Source organism: Brachyhypopomus gauderio, chromosome 18, assembly GCF_052324685.1.
Source record: "Brachyhypopomus gauderio isolate BG-103 chromosome 18, BGAUD_0.2, whole genome shotgun sequence".
NCBI lineage: Eukaryota > Metazoa > Chordata > Actinopteri > Gymnotiformes > Hypopomidae > Brachyhypopomus > Brachyhypopomus gauderio.
The window spans coordinates 1,146,271-1,158,501 of record NC_135228.1 but is presented as its reverse complement, the minus strand read 5'-3'; the positions used below and the strand labels follow the sequence as shown (position 1 = coordinate 1,158,501).

The following is a 12,231-nucleotide window of genomic DNA, read 5'->3' as shown; positions in this document are numbered from 1 at the left end:
GGCGGCGTACAGTTCAAGATTCACCACCGACACAGCGTACCACCAACCCACCCAGCTCCACCTAGCAAACCAAGCGCCAAACGACCATCGGATAAAACCTGCTCAGCGCAGACTGAGACGCGAGCAAAGCTGAAGCGGAACAAGTACCGAAGGAGGGACGGCGGGACACGGCGGGACACGGCGACACGGCGGGACACGGCCTTCCCGCTCCTCTGCCCTCCCTCTCGTCTCCCTGCCCAGGACGGAGGGACCCGGACTTCCGCACCACCGCCGGCCGGGGCCTTTTCTTATGCTTTTTTCCTTCTTCTTCTTTTTTTCCCGTGCTTGTGAAAGCAGAAGAGGCCAGGAGGGTTCCGCTGACTCGCCCTCCGCCCCGGCTGACGAAATGCCCTCGAGAAGCAGCGGCGTTGGCTTCCACGGGCACACAGTTCCGCCATTATCTCCGGCCCCACCGCGCGACAGGACAAAATGGCTTATGAAACGCGGGACCGCTTGTGTGGCTGTGGTCAGCCCGAGCGTCGGCAGCGCGGGACGAGATGCTCGTTTCAAATGAAGAAGGAGAGATAACAAACAGCGCTTTTAATAACAAGAATATCATGCAATACAATGCAAAAATGCCTCTGTGTAGGCACACTACACTAGAATTTGGGGATTTTAAGCCATGACTACACAGGTTCCAGCAGGTATATATCTGACACACTGGCATCAGTGTGTTTATTTCTGAGAATTTCAGCAGGCATGTATCAGACATACTAGTATCGTTTAATTCTCCATATTTCAGCAGATATATCAGATGGATCTGTATTATTTCTCCTTATTTCAGACATATCAGACGTAATGATTGAATTCATTTTTCCATATTTCAGCAGGCATGTATCAGACACACTGGTATCAGTTATTTCTCTATATTTCAGCAGAGATATCGCAAAGGCGTCTGGATTTATTTCTCCTTATTTCATCAGACATATCAGACGCAATGACAATTTATTTCTCCACATTTCAGTATGTATCAGACGTACTGGTGTTGTATATTTCACCTTATTTCTACAGACATATATCAGACGCACCGATATCAGACACACTGGTATCAGACACATATTTCACCAGACATGTACAGTATCAGACACTCTGGTATAATATAAAGTTCTGCTGCAGGCTAATGCTCCTCATTAGAACTGATTGTAAATGTGAGAGTGAGCTGGAAGATGCGTTCAGTACTTACACCTGTTCAGTACTTATACACGTCCAGGACTTATACGTGTTCAGTACTTATACACGTTCAGGACTTATACGTGTTCAGTACTTCTGTGAATGGATAATGGCCTCGGCATGATTCGTAACAACAGTTCAGAGGTCACAGGTTAACCTCCTCAGGGTCTCAAGCCTCACTGAGTTTCTGTAGTCCTACACAAACACCTTCAATACGCAGACAAGGAAAAACAATACATACAAAGCTAAATGTGATTCAGCTTACGACACCTGTCATCATGAATCCAAGCTGATTAACGTTGAGAACAATGAACCCCTCTCCTCAACAGTGACGTATTTCCCGTTTGTACACAAAGACAAACACACGAAGGTGCTGATTTAAGAGCAGATCACAAAGCAGTTATCCAAAACACTCCCACTGTTGACATGTTCACACAAACACGGCTAGGGCGCTGCCCCCGTGCCGGTTTCCCGAACCTCCAGCCTTCACCGAAACATCGGAATTTCAGAAGTGGCAGTCGAATGCCTCGGCGGATTAACGCTCCATTATCTGTGGAAAAAAACGTCAGAAGACGGCGAGGTGCTCGTTCCACGACGCTAGTTCAAGTCTTACCACAACAATATCCTTGTACTTGGAAGGGGCTTAACAAGCAGAAGGCGTGGGCCAAGCCGGTGTATTGGAGCACGGTTTATCTCTGGTGGAAAGACAGCACAGACTTCTGAAGAAGACGGCAGACCCGCACTCAGCAGTGACGAACAAAAACCGACAGCAACCAGACATGGCTTCGCCACGACCACTACAGCGTCCAAAATACAAGCGCCGAGTAGATGTGGAGTCGGACGACTACAAGAAGAGCTCATGTGGATGTTTAATCCACATTAGACTGGGGATAAGACTGGGGTTAAGACACTAGACAAGACTGGGGCAGTCATGGTCTGGTGGTTAGGGAACCAGTCTTGTTACTGGAGGTTTGTGGGTTCGATTCCCAGGCCCTAGGTCATGACTGAAGTGCCCTTGAGCAAGGCACTTAACCCCAGCTGGGCTAGGGCTTCCCACCGGGCCTGTGGTACACTTGTGTGTGTGTGTGTGTGTGTGTGTGTGTGTGTGTGTGTGTGTGTGTGTGTGTGTGTGTGTGTGTGTGTGTGTGTGTTCTCACTGCACAGATGGGTAAATGTGGAGGACTAATTCCAATTGGGGTGAAAATCACAAGTGGCAATATGGAAACTTGCAGTATAAACCAGCGGCGCTGTTCCTCTGCCTGGCGCGGTTCGGCTCACCTGGACAGGAGCCTGGTACCACTGCTGCGCCGATCACACGCCGGACAGAACGGCGAGGACTCACCGCCCGCACGGAAATGAGCCGTCGTGAGGGCTCGGGGCGGCAGGAGCGTGAGTGAAGGCAGGGACGTCTGGGGAAGGCGCACGGCGGGAGAAATCCTGGCACCTGGCAGACGGCGGCAGGAACTCTCTTTCACCGTGAGGGGCTTCGGGAAGCCTGAAGACACCCACGCAGATGCTGGTCTGGAGCACACACGCTCTGATACCTCACTCCTGTCACAGAGGAGCCCGTTACACCGACACGCAGGTTCATGTTACTCAACGCGCATGGATGGCTGGGGCTTTTTTTTTCTTCTTTCCTTCTGTCTTTCTTTAAAACATAAAAAAAAAACCTCTCTGTTGGTCTGAAGGGCAGAGGGTTTGGCATTTGCATGGCTGGGCGGGTCTATAGGAGGAGACGCTTCTAATTGGCTGCGTCGGAAGAGAACGGCCTCCTTCTGCAATCCTGACACTGCAAATGCTAGAGTTACAGCATGCGGCTGAGGTTACACGCTGGGCTGCAGTCTTCCAAACGGCCCACGGCCTTAAACGTCTTCGCCTGACTAACTCCGCCTCCATTCTGATAGAGGAAGAGGAAAACTGACCTCAGACCAGCAGCAAAGCAAACAGGAGCAATTCCCAGTAGAAACAGGTGAGATTAAGACAGGTCTAGGACCGAGTTACAGATGCTGTGACGGTTCCTTGTGGAAATGACCACAGAAATAGCTCAGCTGTAGCTTACAGTAAGATATTAGTTTGGGCAGGCAGGTTTCTCCACGGCCTCACGACACGGCGAACAGTTAATGGAGAACGGGGATTCCACTACCTTGGAGCTCCCACTCTTATGTGTTCTTTTTAATCCTTCCTTCTCTCTTTATCTCCTTCTTTTTGTCAGAGGTGAGAGGTTTTGCTCTTACATCAACTTGTGATGGAAAGACGAGAGAGATCCATTAATATTAACTCGGCAACGAGGCATGAGCTTCCAGCTTCTTCAATGTTTAATCAGTGTTGGACACGAGCCGAGCCTCAGGGGCAAGGCCAGGAGCTCCAACCCCACCTTAGCTCCGACTCCAACTGGAGCTCCAACCCCACGTGAGCTCCAACCCCACTGAAGCTCTCCTTACTGGTGCTCCCCCTACTGGAGATCCCCTTCAAAGGAGCTCTCTCCTCCACTCCCCCCCACTAGAGCTTTACTCTGGCTTGCCTGCTCTCCCCTGTGAATGAGAGCCTTGTCCTGGCCATGCTCAGGGCCTCCGCAGCAAAAGCGTCTTCTCACACACACACACACACACACGCGTTTTTCATAGGCTTCTCCACACCAACACACGGGTTTTTCCATTCACAGTGGCACGGCTACAGGAATTCTGCACACAGTGGTTTGTTTTGAGTCTTCCAGAGAAAGAGGGCCAGTGTAGATGTCTGACTGTCTTACAGACTCACTGCTATAGCTGCGACGGACAAAGACGCGGGACAAGAGGAACTTCTGATATCCCGAGAAAAGGGAGGACGAGAGGCCCATGAAACCAGCATGTGTGTGAATATCCAGGGGGACTCTAAAGGAGCAGGGGATGTCGGTCTTTTGCGCGTGTCAGCGGGAGCGCGTCCGACGCGAGGTGCCTCCACTCACAATGGCCCAGGCTGTGAGGGCTCTGGAGAAGCAACGAGAACGCGACGCTGAGGAAAACCACACACACACACACAAACACACACACACACGCACACACACACACACACACACACACACACACACACACACACACACACACACACACACACACACACTCCTCAGACAACAGCAAAACACACATCTACTCAGACAAAATCTTAATGTACAGCCACATTCAGCACTCGGCCACAAATTCGAAGACCTAACCTCAGCCCCGGCACCTAGATACACAGAACCCCAACCCTAACACTCTGAAACACAGACCCCCAACCTACAGTTCCCGGGGGTGGAAAAGGGCACCGTCTCTAAAAGCATATGGATATATATGGGTCTCTTCCAATTGTGACAAAACGTGTGTAGTGTGTGTGCAAAAGAAGCAGCGATCTCTAAGGCAGGATGAGCTCCTATCAAATCTACTCTGTGGTCAGAAGTGGTAACAGCAAAGCACACTGTCACTTCCTATCTCTGGATCCCCCAGGGGGTTGTGGGTGGTGGGGAGATGTGTGTGTGGGGGGGGGGGGGGGAGACTTCCTCTACAGTCATGTGCATCAAGATAGCACTTAGAAAGACACCTAAAAATCTGAGAAGATGGCAGTGTGTGTGTGTGTGTGTGTGTGGGTACAGACAATCACACCAGAAGTATCATTTTGTCTTCTTCAGTTAAATTACCTGTGCTCTTTAATACCCAAGAAATTACACAATCTTAGTGTTCTCAGATTAATTCATTGTGCACAGTAGTTGTACTATCTGTGTGTGTGATGGGGTGTGTGTCTCTCTACAGCATACATCCACGTATGGAAGGAAAACTCCACAACAAATGATGGTGAAAAGGTTCTGTGCAGAAGGTAATGATGCACAATAATTAACCATTCAACAAAAGCACGTTAATCAGATCAACCCGCCCCTCCTACTTGGGCTAATGCAAATCAATTAGCCTGGTCTAGCGGTGCACACAGAACCAATTAGATGATCCATAAAAACTCACTCGGTATACAATAACAAGTGTGTGATGTAGAATTAACAGGCAGTTTGCTTTGTCGATTAAGAGGTTGCATAACTTTCGGGGGTTGTCAGAGCTTTCTAAAATCGTCACCATGAGAGTTTGCCACGCAAGGACTACCTCTCCACTGAGCATGTGCAGACCGTGCACGTCTACTGAGCATGTGCAGAGCACGCCACTCCACTGAGCATGTGCAGACCCTGCGTCTCCACTGAGCGCGTGCAGAACTGGAGCCTGGTCTGGATGAGGAAGACTCCCCAGGAGCCAATGCATCATGTCAAGAAAGCAGCCACTGGTCCATTTCAATTGGCTTTTGTATGTTTTAGCCTCTCTCTCACTCCCTTCCTCCATCTCTCTCCCCTCTCTGCCCCCTCCCCTTTCTCTCTCTTCCTCTCTCTACATCTCTCTCCCTTGCTCCAGCCCGAGGAGGGAGCTTTGGGCTTCAGCTGGTGTGAGCTTGACTCCACGGTCTCTAGCTTCCTCCTGTGTCCTGTCTGGACCGAGCAGTCCATTTTGCTGCACACTTCACGTACCCCCCCCCCCCCTCCTACCCCACCACACCCCTACCACATCAAAATGGAGGTCTGTCATCTCATCTTAACAACAAAGGCAGGTCCACCTTCCAGTCGTGCATCTTAGAAAGAGACCACAAAGCATCTCGTCATGGCTAAAAGAAAACAATACTAACCCAGATTTGGTTACACTAATAAACCCCATCAATGTGTTTAAATATATACTGGTAGAGAAAAACGCCAAAAGACACACTGAGACAACATCAATTAAATCACACGGGACGTCATCCTGAACACACTATGGCAGGGGTTTTAGCATTCTCTGATTACCTCACCCTATTAATGCCACCACCTGCCTGTTTTACATCCAGAATTATTCAAATTAAATCTTCTCATCACATTCCGAAACACCCCCCACCCCACTCCAACCACGGACACACAGACACACAGACACACACACACACACACACCAGGAACTACACCCCCGCTGACTCCAGGGTCCCTGTGGACCTCTGAGGGCACCTGGTCTGATGTTCCAGCCAAGAGCCATTATGGAGATATGAAGGTTCAAGGTTTCCATTATGGAGATATGGCAGCTGAAGGTTTTCTGTGACGCTTCTAACTGAAGGTCGTGGACGACATGTTTAGGTTTCAGCGTGGAGGGAAGGACGACAGAAGAACGAGGGAAGAACGAGGCAGGAAGAACATCTCCCCCCGCATCTTCCTCTAGGCTGGTAGAGGAAGTCATGTCAGGCCTTTGGCTGTCTGCGTGTTTGCTCATTCTCGTTTTACTCTCAACACTCATTATGTGGCCTGGAGTTAAGCCCTAATTTCACCACTGAGGCCAGTTTCAATTTAACAAGTTGATACCAATTAATTTACATTTAATTTAGCTCTAAAACATCTTGATTTGTGCTTTAATTTCACATTAAAGAAACATAAAATCAAAATTGCAAAACAGCCGAACACATCCCTAAGAGATTAAACGTTCATCCTCGTGATCCCCATCAAATCGTTAAATGAAAATGAAACCAGACTTTCCCCGACCAGTGTTAAGAAGACATGGGCAAAACTCCATGCAAAACCCTGGCAGTCCTACTGCAACACTGGAAACGAAAGTGGTGAGGTTGGGTCACTTGTCCTGCACTGCTGCTTTGGGGAATTACCTCCTATTGTAATCCAAAAGTCTATAAATAAGTCTCTAGCTGTTTACAGTGTGAACAATTAACAGGCACATGCTATTGAAGGGTAACCATCTGTCATGGTGTTTCCTAAAATGTCCCTGTTTTCAATCGTGTGTCCCGGAAAATGTATTGTTCTTCCCCAGACACAAATTTATTTCCCATTTATTATTAGGCTTATTACTTTGGAACAGCTGATACCTGGTGCTGGCTGCTGGGAGCATTATGGTGAAATACGTACTGGTGTGCTGCTTGGTGCTGGTGTTTAATTGGCTGTGGCGTGACCCTGACAGTTTCGCATTACCTGTGCCCTTCAGGACGACTCTCAGAGTCTCTACCAACACACAGCACTAGTATTACCAGGCCTCTGAGTCTCTACCAACACACAGCACTAATATTACCAGGCCTCTGAGTCTCTACCAACACACAGCACTAGTATTACCAGGCCTCTGAGTCTCTACCAACACACAGCACTAATATTACCAGGCCTCTGAGTCTCTACCAACACACAGCACTAATATTACCAGGCCTCTGAGTCTCTACCAACACACAGCACTAATATTACCAGGCCTCTGAGTCTCTACCAACACACAGCACTAGTATTACCAGGCCTCTGAGTCTCTACCAACACACAGCACTAATATTACCAGGCCTCCCCAAGTCTCTACCAACACATGGCACTAATATTACCAGGCCTCTGAGTCTCTACCAACACACAGCAGTAACACTGGGCTAACTACAGTCACCTTGTCAGTTATTTTTGCCATATGCCTCTACTTTATACCTTTATGTGTATTTCGCATCCATTTCACCTCAACTTTTATAGTTTTTAAAATCACATTTAAATCTATTTAAATCAGCAGCTGTCTTTTAAATATTAAATATGACATGTGCTCTATAAATAAACCTGCCATGCCCGTCACATAAATCTGGTGCACGATAGCCAATACTACCTGTTTATTACCTGTGTGTTTGTTTTCGTTTTCTGGGCTTTTCTGAGTCAAATGTAGCAACCCAATGCGAACACATCACCACCACAGCCAAGTATCTCACATTTGCAGGCTCTAAATAAAACCCTAAAACAGACACACGCTGTGAGATGCCTTCTGTAATCAGACTCTTCGTTCAGCGATCAGACCTCCGAAGAGCGAGCGGCAGTTGTTAGCGGTTAGCCTGAGCACACGGGTCAGCCGGTGGGGACGCTGGACGGGAGGAGACGTGTGGACCGCCCTGCTCGCGGGGTGCTGCTCACCCGTTAAGACCATAATCTCCACACACACAAAAGGACAACTGTTGTATTCCCGCTGTTTGTTTTCTTTGTCCATCACAATGGAAAGACACAAAAAAAGACAAAACACAACCCTTAGTCATGCTTTAAATGCTTTAAAAAGGGTCAAAATTACACACAAAGGGTCAAAAGGTCAAGTGCAGCGAGTGAACTTTGACCACATGTAGGTTGCTACCAAACCCCAATATAACTCTGACTGCGTTAGGACCGAGGTAGAGCCACTGAAATCATTACTGACCTGTTAAATGTGCTACAACAGATACCCTGCAGTTCCAGTCAGTACACAGGTACCTCAAGCCAATTACACTTTAATAATAAAGGCCCACCGAGGGAGCAGATTTCACTGTAAGGAAAAGTGTTCTCTGTTTTGTCAAGCACATTCTACAAAGTTTAAATTAACTGACAAAAAGGTCAAACTTGAATTAAAAAAACAAAGTCTATAGCGCGAGTTCTATCTCCCTGGGCTTCTGAAGAGCCCAGCGTAAGTGGGTCAGTGGCAAACATGACCCCGGGGCCGACACTGAACACTCCTCACTTTCATAAGGGGGCTTTTAGCTTTTCCAGGTCAGACACACAAAGGGATCAAAGACATTACTCTGTTACTACAGCAATGTCATCAGAGATATTTGACTAATTCACACATGGCTGCCTTAAACAGAGAGAGAGAGGGAGAGAATGAGAGAGAGAGAGAGATTTCAGAAGTTGCTACTGACACTGCAAACTTCAGAAGCTCCCCACACAATGGAGGAGCAGCACCAGCAGTAGAACATGTTCAAACTGGATTGGCAGGTTGCAAAACCAAAGCTAAAGGACAAGAGATAAAAAACAACCTCACTCACTGTGTCCTTCAAAAGGAACCCGGTCTACCTCAGACACTAGAGTCCTAAATGACCTTAGACCTGAAACCGACTAAACTGGACCCACGGCCGGTCTGAAGGTGCCCTAATGGACTCAGATTAGTGAACCGTGAGCCGTCCCTCTACAGTCACCCTGATGTGAGTGTCTGCTGGACTTAGACCAAAGGCTCGTGCCACCATTTTGAGCTTGCGCTATTGCTGGTGTGCAGTGGAGAGAGAAAGTCCACCGTATCCCACAGTGCCTGTCAGCAGGAGTCTACAGTGACCAGAGTTACTGCAGTAACAAACACACAGTACAGAAGACTGAGAAAAGCATGCCTCACACACACACACACACACACCTCTGTCTCTCTCTCTCTCTCTCACATACACACACACAGCCAAAAGGTTACGTGCCAAAAGAGATTTTCAGGTTTTTTGATGGAATGAGATGATAGGTGGATAATGTGAGAGCAGGTTCTGTGGTAAAACCATGTCACTGGCGTCCCATTATGTACTGTAGTTTCTTTTAAATCAATATCACACCCCTCAGCTATTTACACTAATAAAAAATACACATTTTCATTTCCTGTTTAATGCAAAGTAATGAGTTTAGGGGAACACGCAGGTGCAAGTTCAGGAAAGAGATGCCACTCTTGAAAATCTGACCTGTGCGAGCACAGCATTGAGCTTCACCATCCAAAACAGTAAACCAGCAACCAAGTCCAAGAAAACATGCAGCTCAGGTGTGCACTGGACCAGCCCTTACAACAAACCACCATACAGGTTAAAAATGCCCCAACACGGTCCTTTTACACAGAGAACTTTCAAACTTCTAGAGAGTTTCTTTCTTGTGCCGTGTGTGAAGACCACTGTGTAGAACATTAACACTGTGCAGACTAAGCCGCTGCATTAGACAGCATTAACATTCCCATCTCATCCATTGCCCTTCTCACAATATCACTGCCAGCGCCTTCGTCCCCTGCCCCAGTGCCTCCCAGTATACTCTGAAACAAAAAAAAGCCCAGGACAGTGGAACAAAAACAGAAGAAACTACAAAAAAGTACAAACGTGGTTAAAACAGCTTGAAACTCATTTTTTAATATAAAAGACTTAAGCCTAACCTTGATTCGTTCATAAAAAAGTGTAATGAGAAGGTAAAAATATTCCTTTTTATGTCTCGCAAAGGTTCCTCGTCCATGCAGATTAGAGTCGTCACCACACGTAGGCTACAGCTGCGCGAGAAGAAAGTCAACCTTTGTTCGTGCGCGCGAGGACGGCTCCTGCCTCGCTCCTGCTCTCCTGCGAGACTCATCTGCCTTCCTCCATTTTATGGAGAAGCCTACAATGACATACCTGACTTCAGAGCACTGACAGCGCAGACACACACACACACACACACACGGTCCAAAACACGGCGTGGAGATACAAAGAACACAAAGTACACAACCAGAAATAACGTGCTGGTCCCCTTCGCTACAGAAGATACCTCCACTCGCGTGGAGAAAGTGTGCTTAAAAACCCGGCAGATTACATTTTAATTGAGCGAAGGTCGCCTTCGGGAACAGTGGCTGTTTTAGTGGGTGTCTGGACGAGGAGCAGCGCCAGTGCCAGCCAGACTGTCGCTAATGGACGCTCGGTTCCCGCAGCTCTGGCGCTAGGAGAACAGCAATCCGTGCAATGGCTCCTTCTTCTCCTTCTTCTTCAAGCGAGTAAATAACTCAACGCGCAAACCCCTGAGCGCACCAGCCGCATTTATCTCTCCAAAAGATCGATCTAAAAAAAAACTCAACACCTCAAACGAGGTCCGCCGAGTCCCAGCTAGCTAGTTCACCTACAAAAACACATCGCTTAGAGAGCCAGCTGGTTATAAATAGAAGGTTGGAAGAGTCCGAGCGGGTTGACTTTGAATATTTCGGGTGTCGGTTTGGAGCCATTCGCCCGTTCGTGCTCCACCAAGCTCCCTCAAGTCTCCACCGCTGGTCCTAAACTAAGCGAAAACGAAGAAAAGCTCCTCGCAGGTCATGCACGAGGCGCTCTCCAATTTATTCCGTCCACCACCACCACACAACGACGTGATCATGGATCACAAACCAAGCGCCGCTCCTGACGTTTTTGGGATCCTTGTTTTACTCACGGCTGTGTCCTGAAAAGCGATCTTCTTCAAAGTTGCCCCGTATCTCATGCGCCTGCCCGGTCTAGTGGATGATCGCCATCTTTCCTGCTTCTCCGCTGCAGCCTCTGCAGATGACCTGAGATCCGTCTGTCTCTGAATAATGAGCAACCACAGAGACAAGGAAGACAATCTGCAAAGCAGGCAACACAAAGAAGTTTTGGAGACTACCAAGCACCAGAGGGTGCACAAGAGTTTGCGATGAGACGACAGAGCGGCAGGGTGGTCAGCGTGGCGTGGATCCACGAAGCCTCTCATCCTTGAATCAGGCAGATTACCACGCAGCTTTAATGGAGGATCTTAACGGAGCGGCCACGCGGCGTTATTGCATATTATCCATACGTCTACGTCATTTGGGGTTATCCTTGGTTCATAATGAAATTGTCTAGACTCCTGAATGTAGAAAACCAGCAAAGCGTTGGTGGTGATGATCTTACTCACGGACTATGTCACCTGATATAGATAGATTAATATACCGATATATTCACAGCCAAAAACACGATTTTGTGGAGTTTTATTTTAAAATATTTGTTATACGTTTTCTAGATTTTAAATTGACAAATAGCTGGCATTTTATTAAAAATTTTAATATATTTTTTACGGCTAACCTGCATTACTTGACCCTTAAAATAAAAAGGAAAAACTCTTTCATAGAATTTCTACCATTCATTCATTCATGAGCTCTGTATTATACAAAAAGCAACCATTTGAGTTTCCAGGATGTGTGGTCTTCAGAGTTCATGAGATACTCTATCCAGACAGGGTCATTTGGACTGACCTGAGGTCCAGACGTCAGCTCAGCCGTAAAACTGGGAACCACAGCACATCATCAATGCGGGATATTAGTCCTGACGTGTGGGGTTAACGTCCTGCAGTGCTGGGTTAACGTCCTGCAGTGTGGGGTCAATGTCCCGCAGTGTGGGTTTAATGTCCTGCAGAGCAGGGTTAATGTCCTTCAGTGCGGGTTAATGTCCTTCAGTGTGGGATTAATGTCCTGCAGTGTGGGGCTAAGGTCCTGCTCACACAGTGCAGGAACTATGGCCAGCTAA

At 47.8% G+C, this 12,231-nt stretch overlaps 1 protein-coding gene across 5 annotated transcripts in view; it reads right to left on the bottom strand.

Moving 5' to 3' along the window:
* Window positions 1-11,473, bottom strand: part of znf462 (zinc finger protein 462) — a 50,564-nt gene extending 39,091 nt beyond the window's left edge. Inside the window, exon 1 of one of the 5 annotated variants that reach the window (XM_076979359.1) lies at window positions 11,147-11,473. The gene's annotated coding sequence lies outside the window, so the exon portion shown is untranslated. Of the gene's footprint in view, window positions 1-10,133; window positions 10,506-10,543; window positions 11,030-11,146 lie in introns of those variants that run through there. The other 4 variants (XM_076979354.1, XM_076979358.1, XM_076979355.1 and 1 more) reach the window with 4 other exon arrangements.
* Window positions 11,474-12,231: the final 758 nt, after the last annotated feature.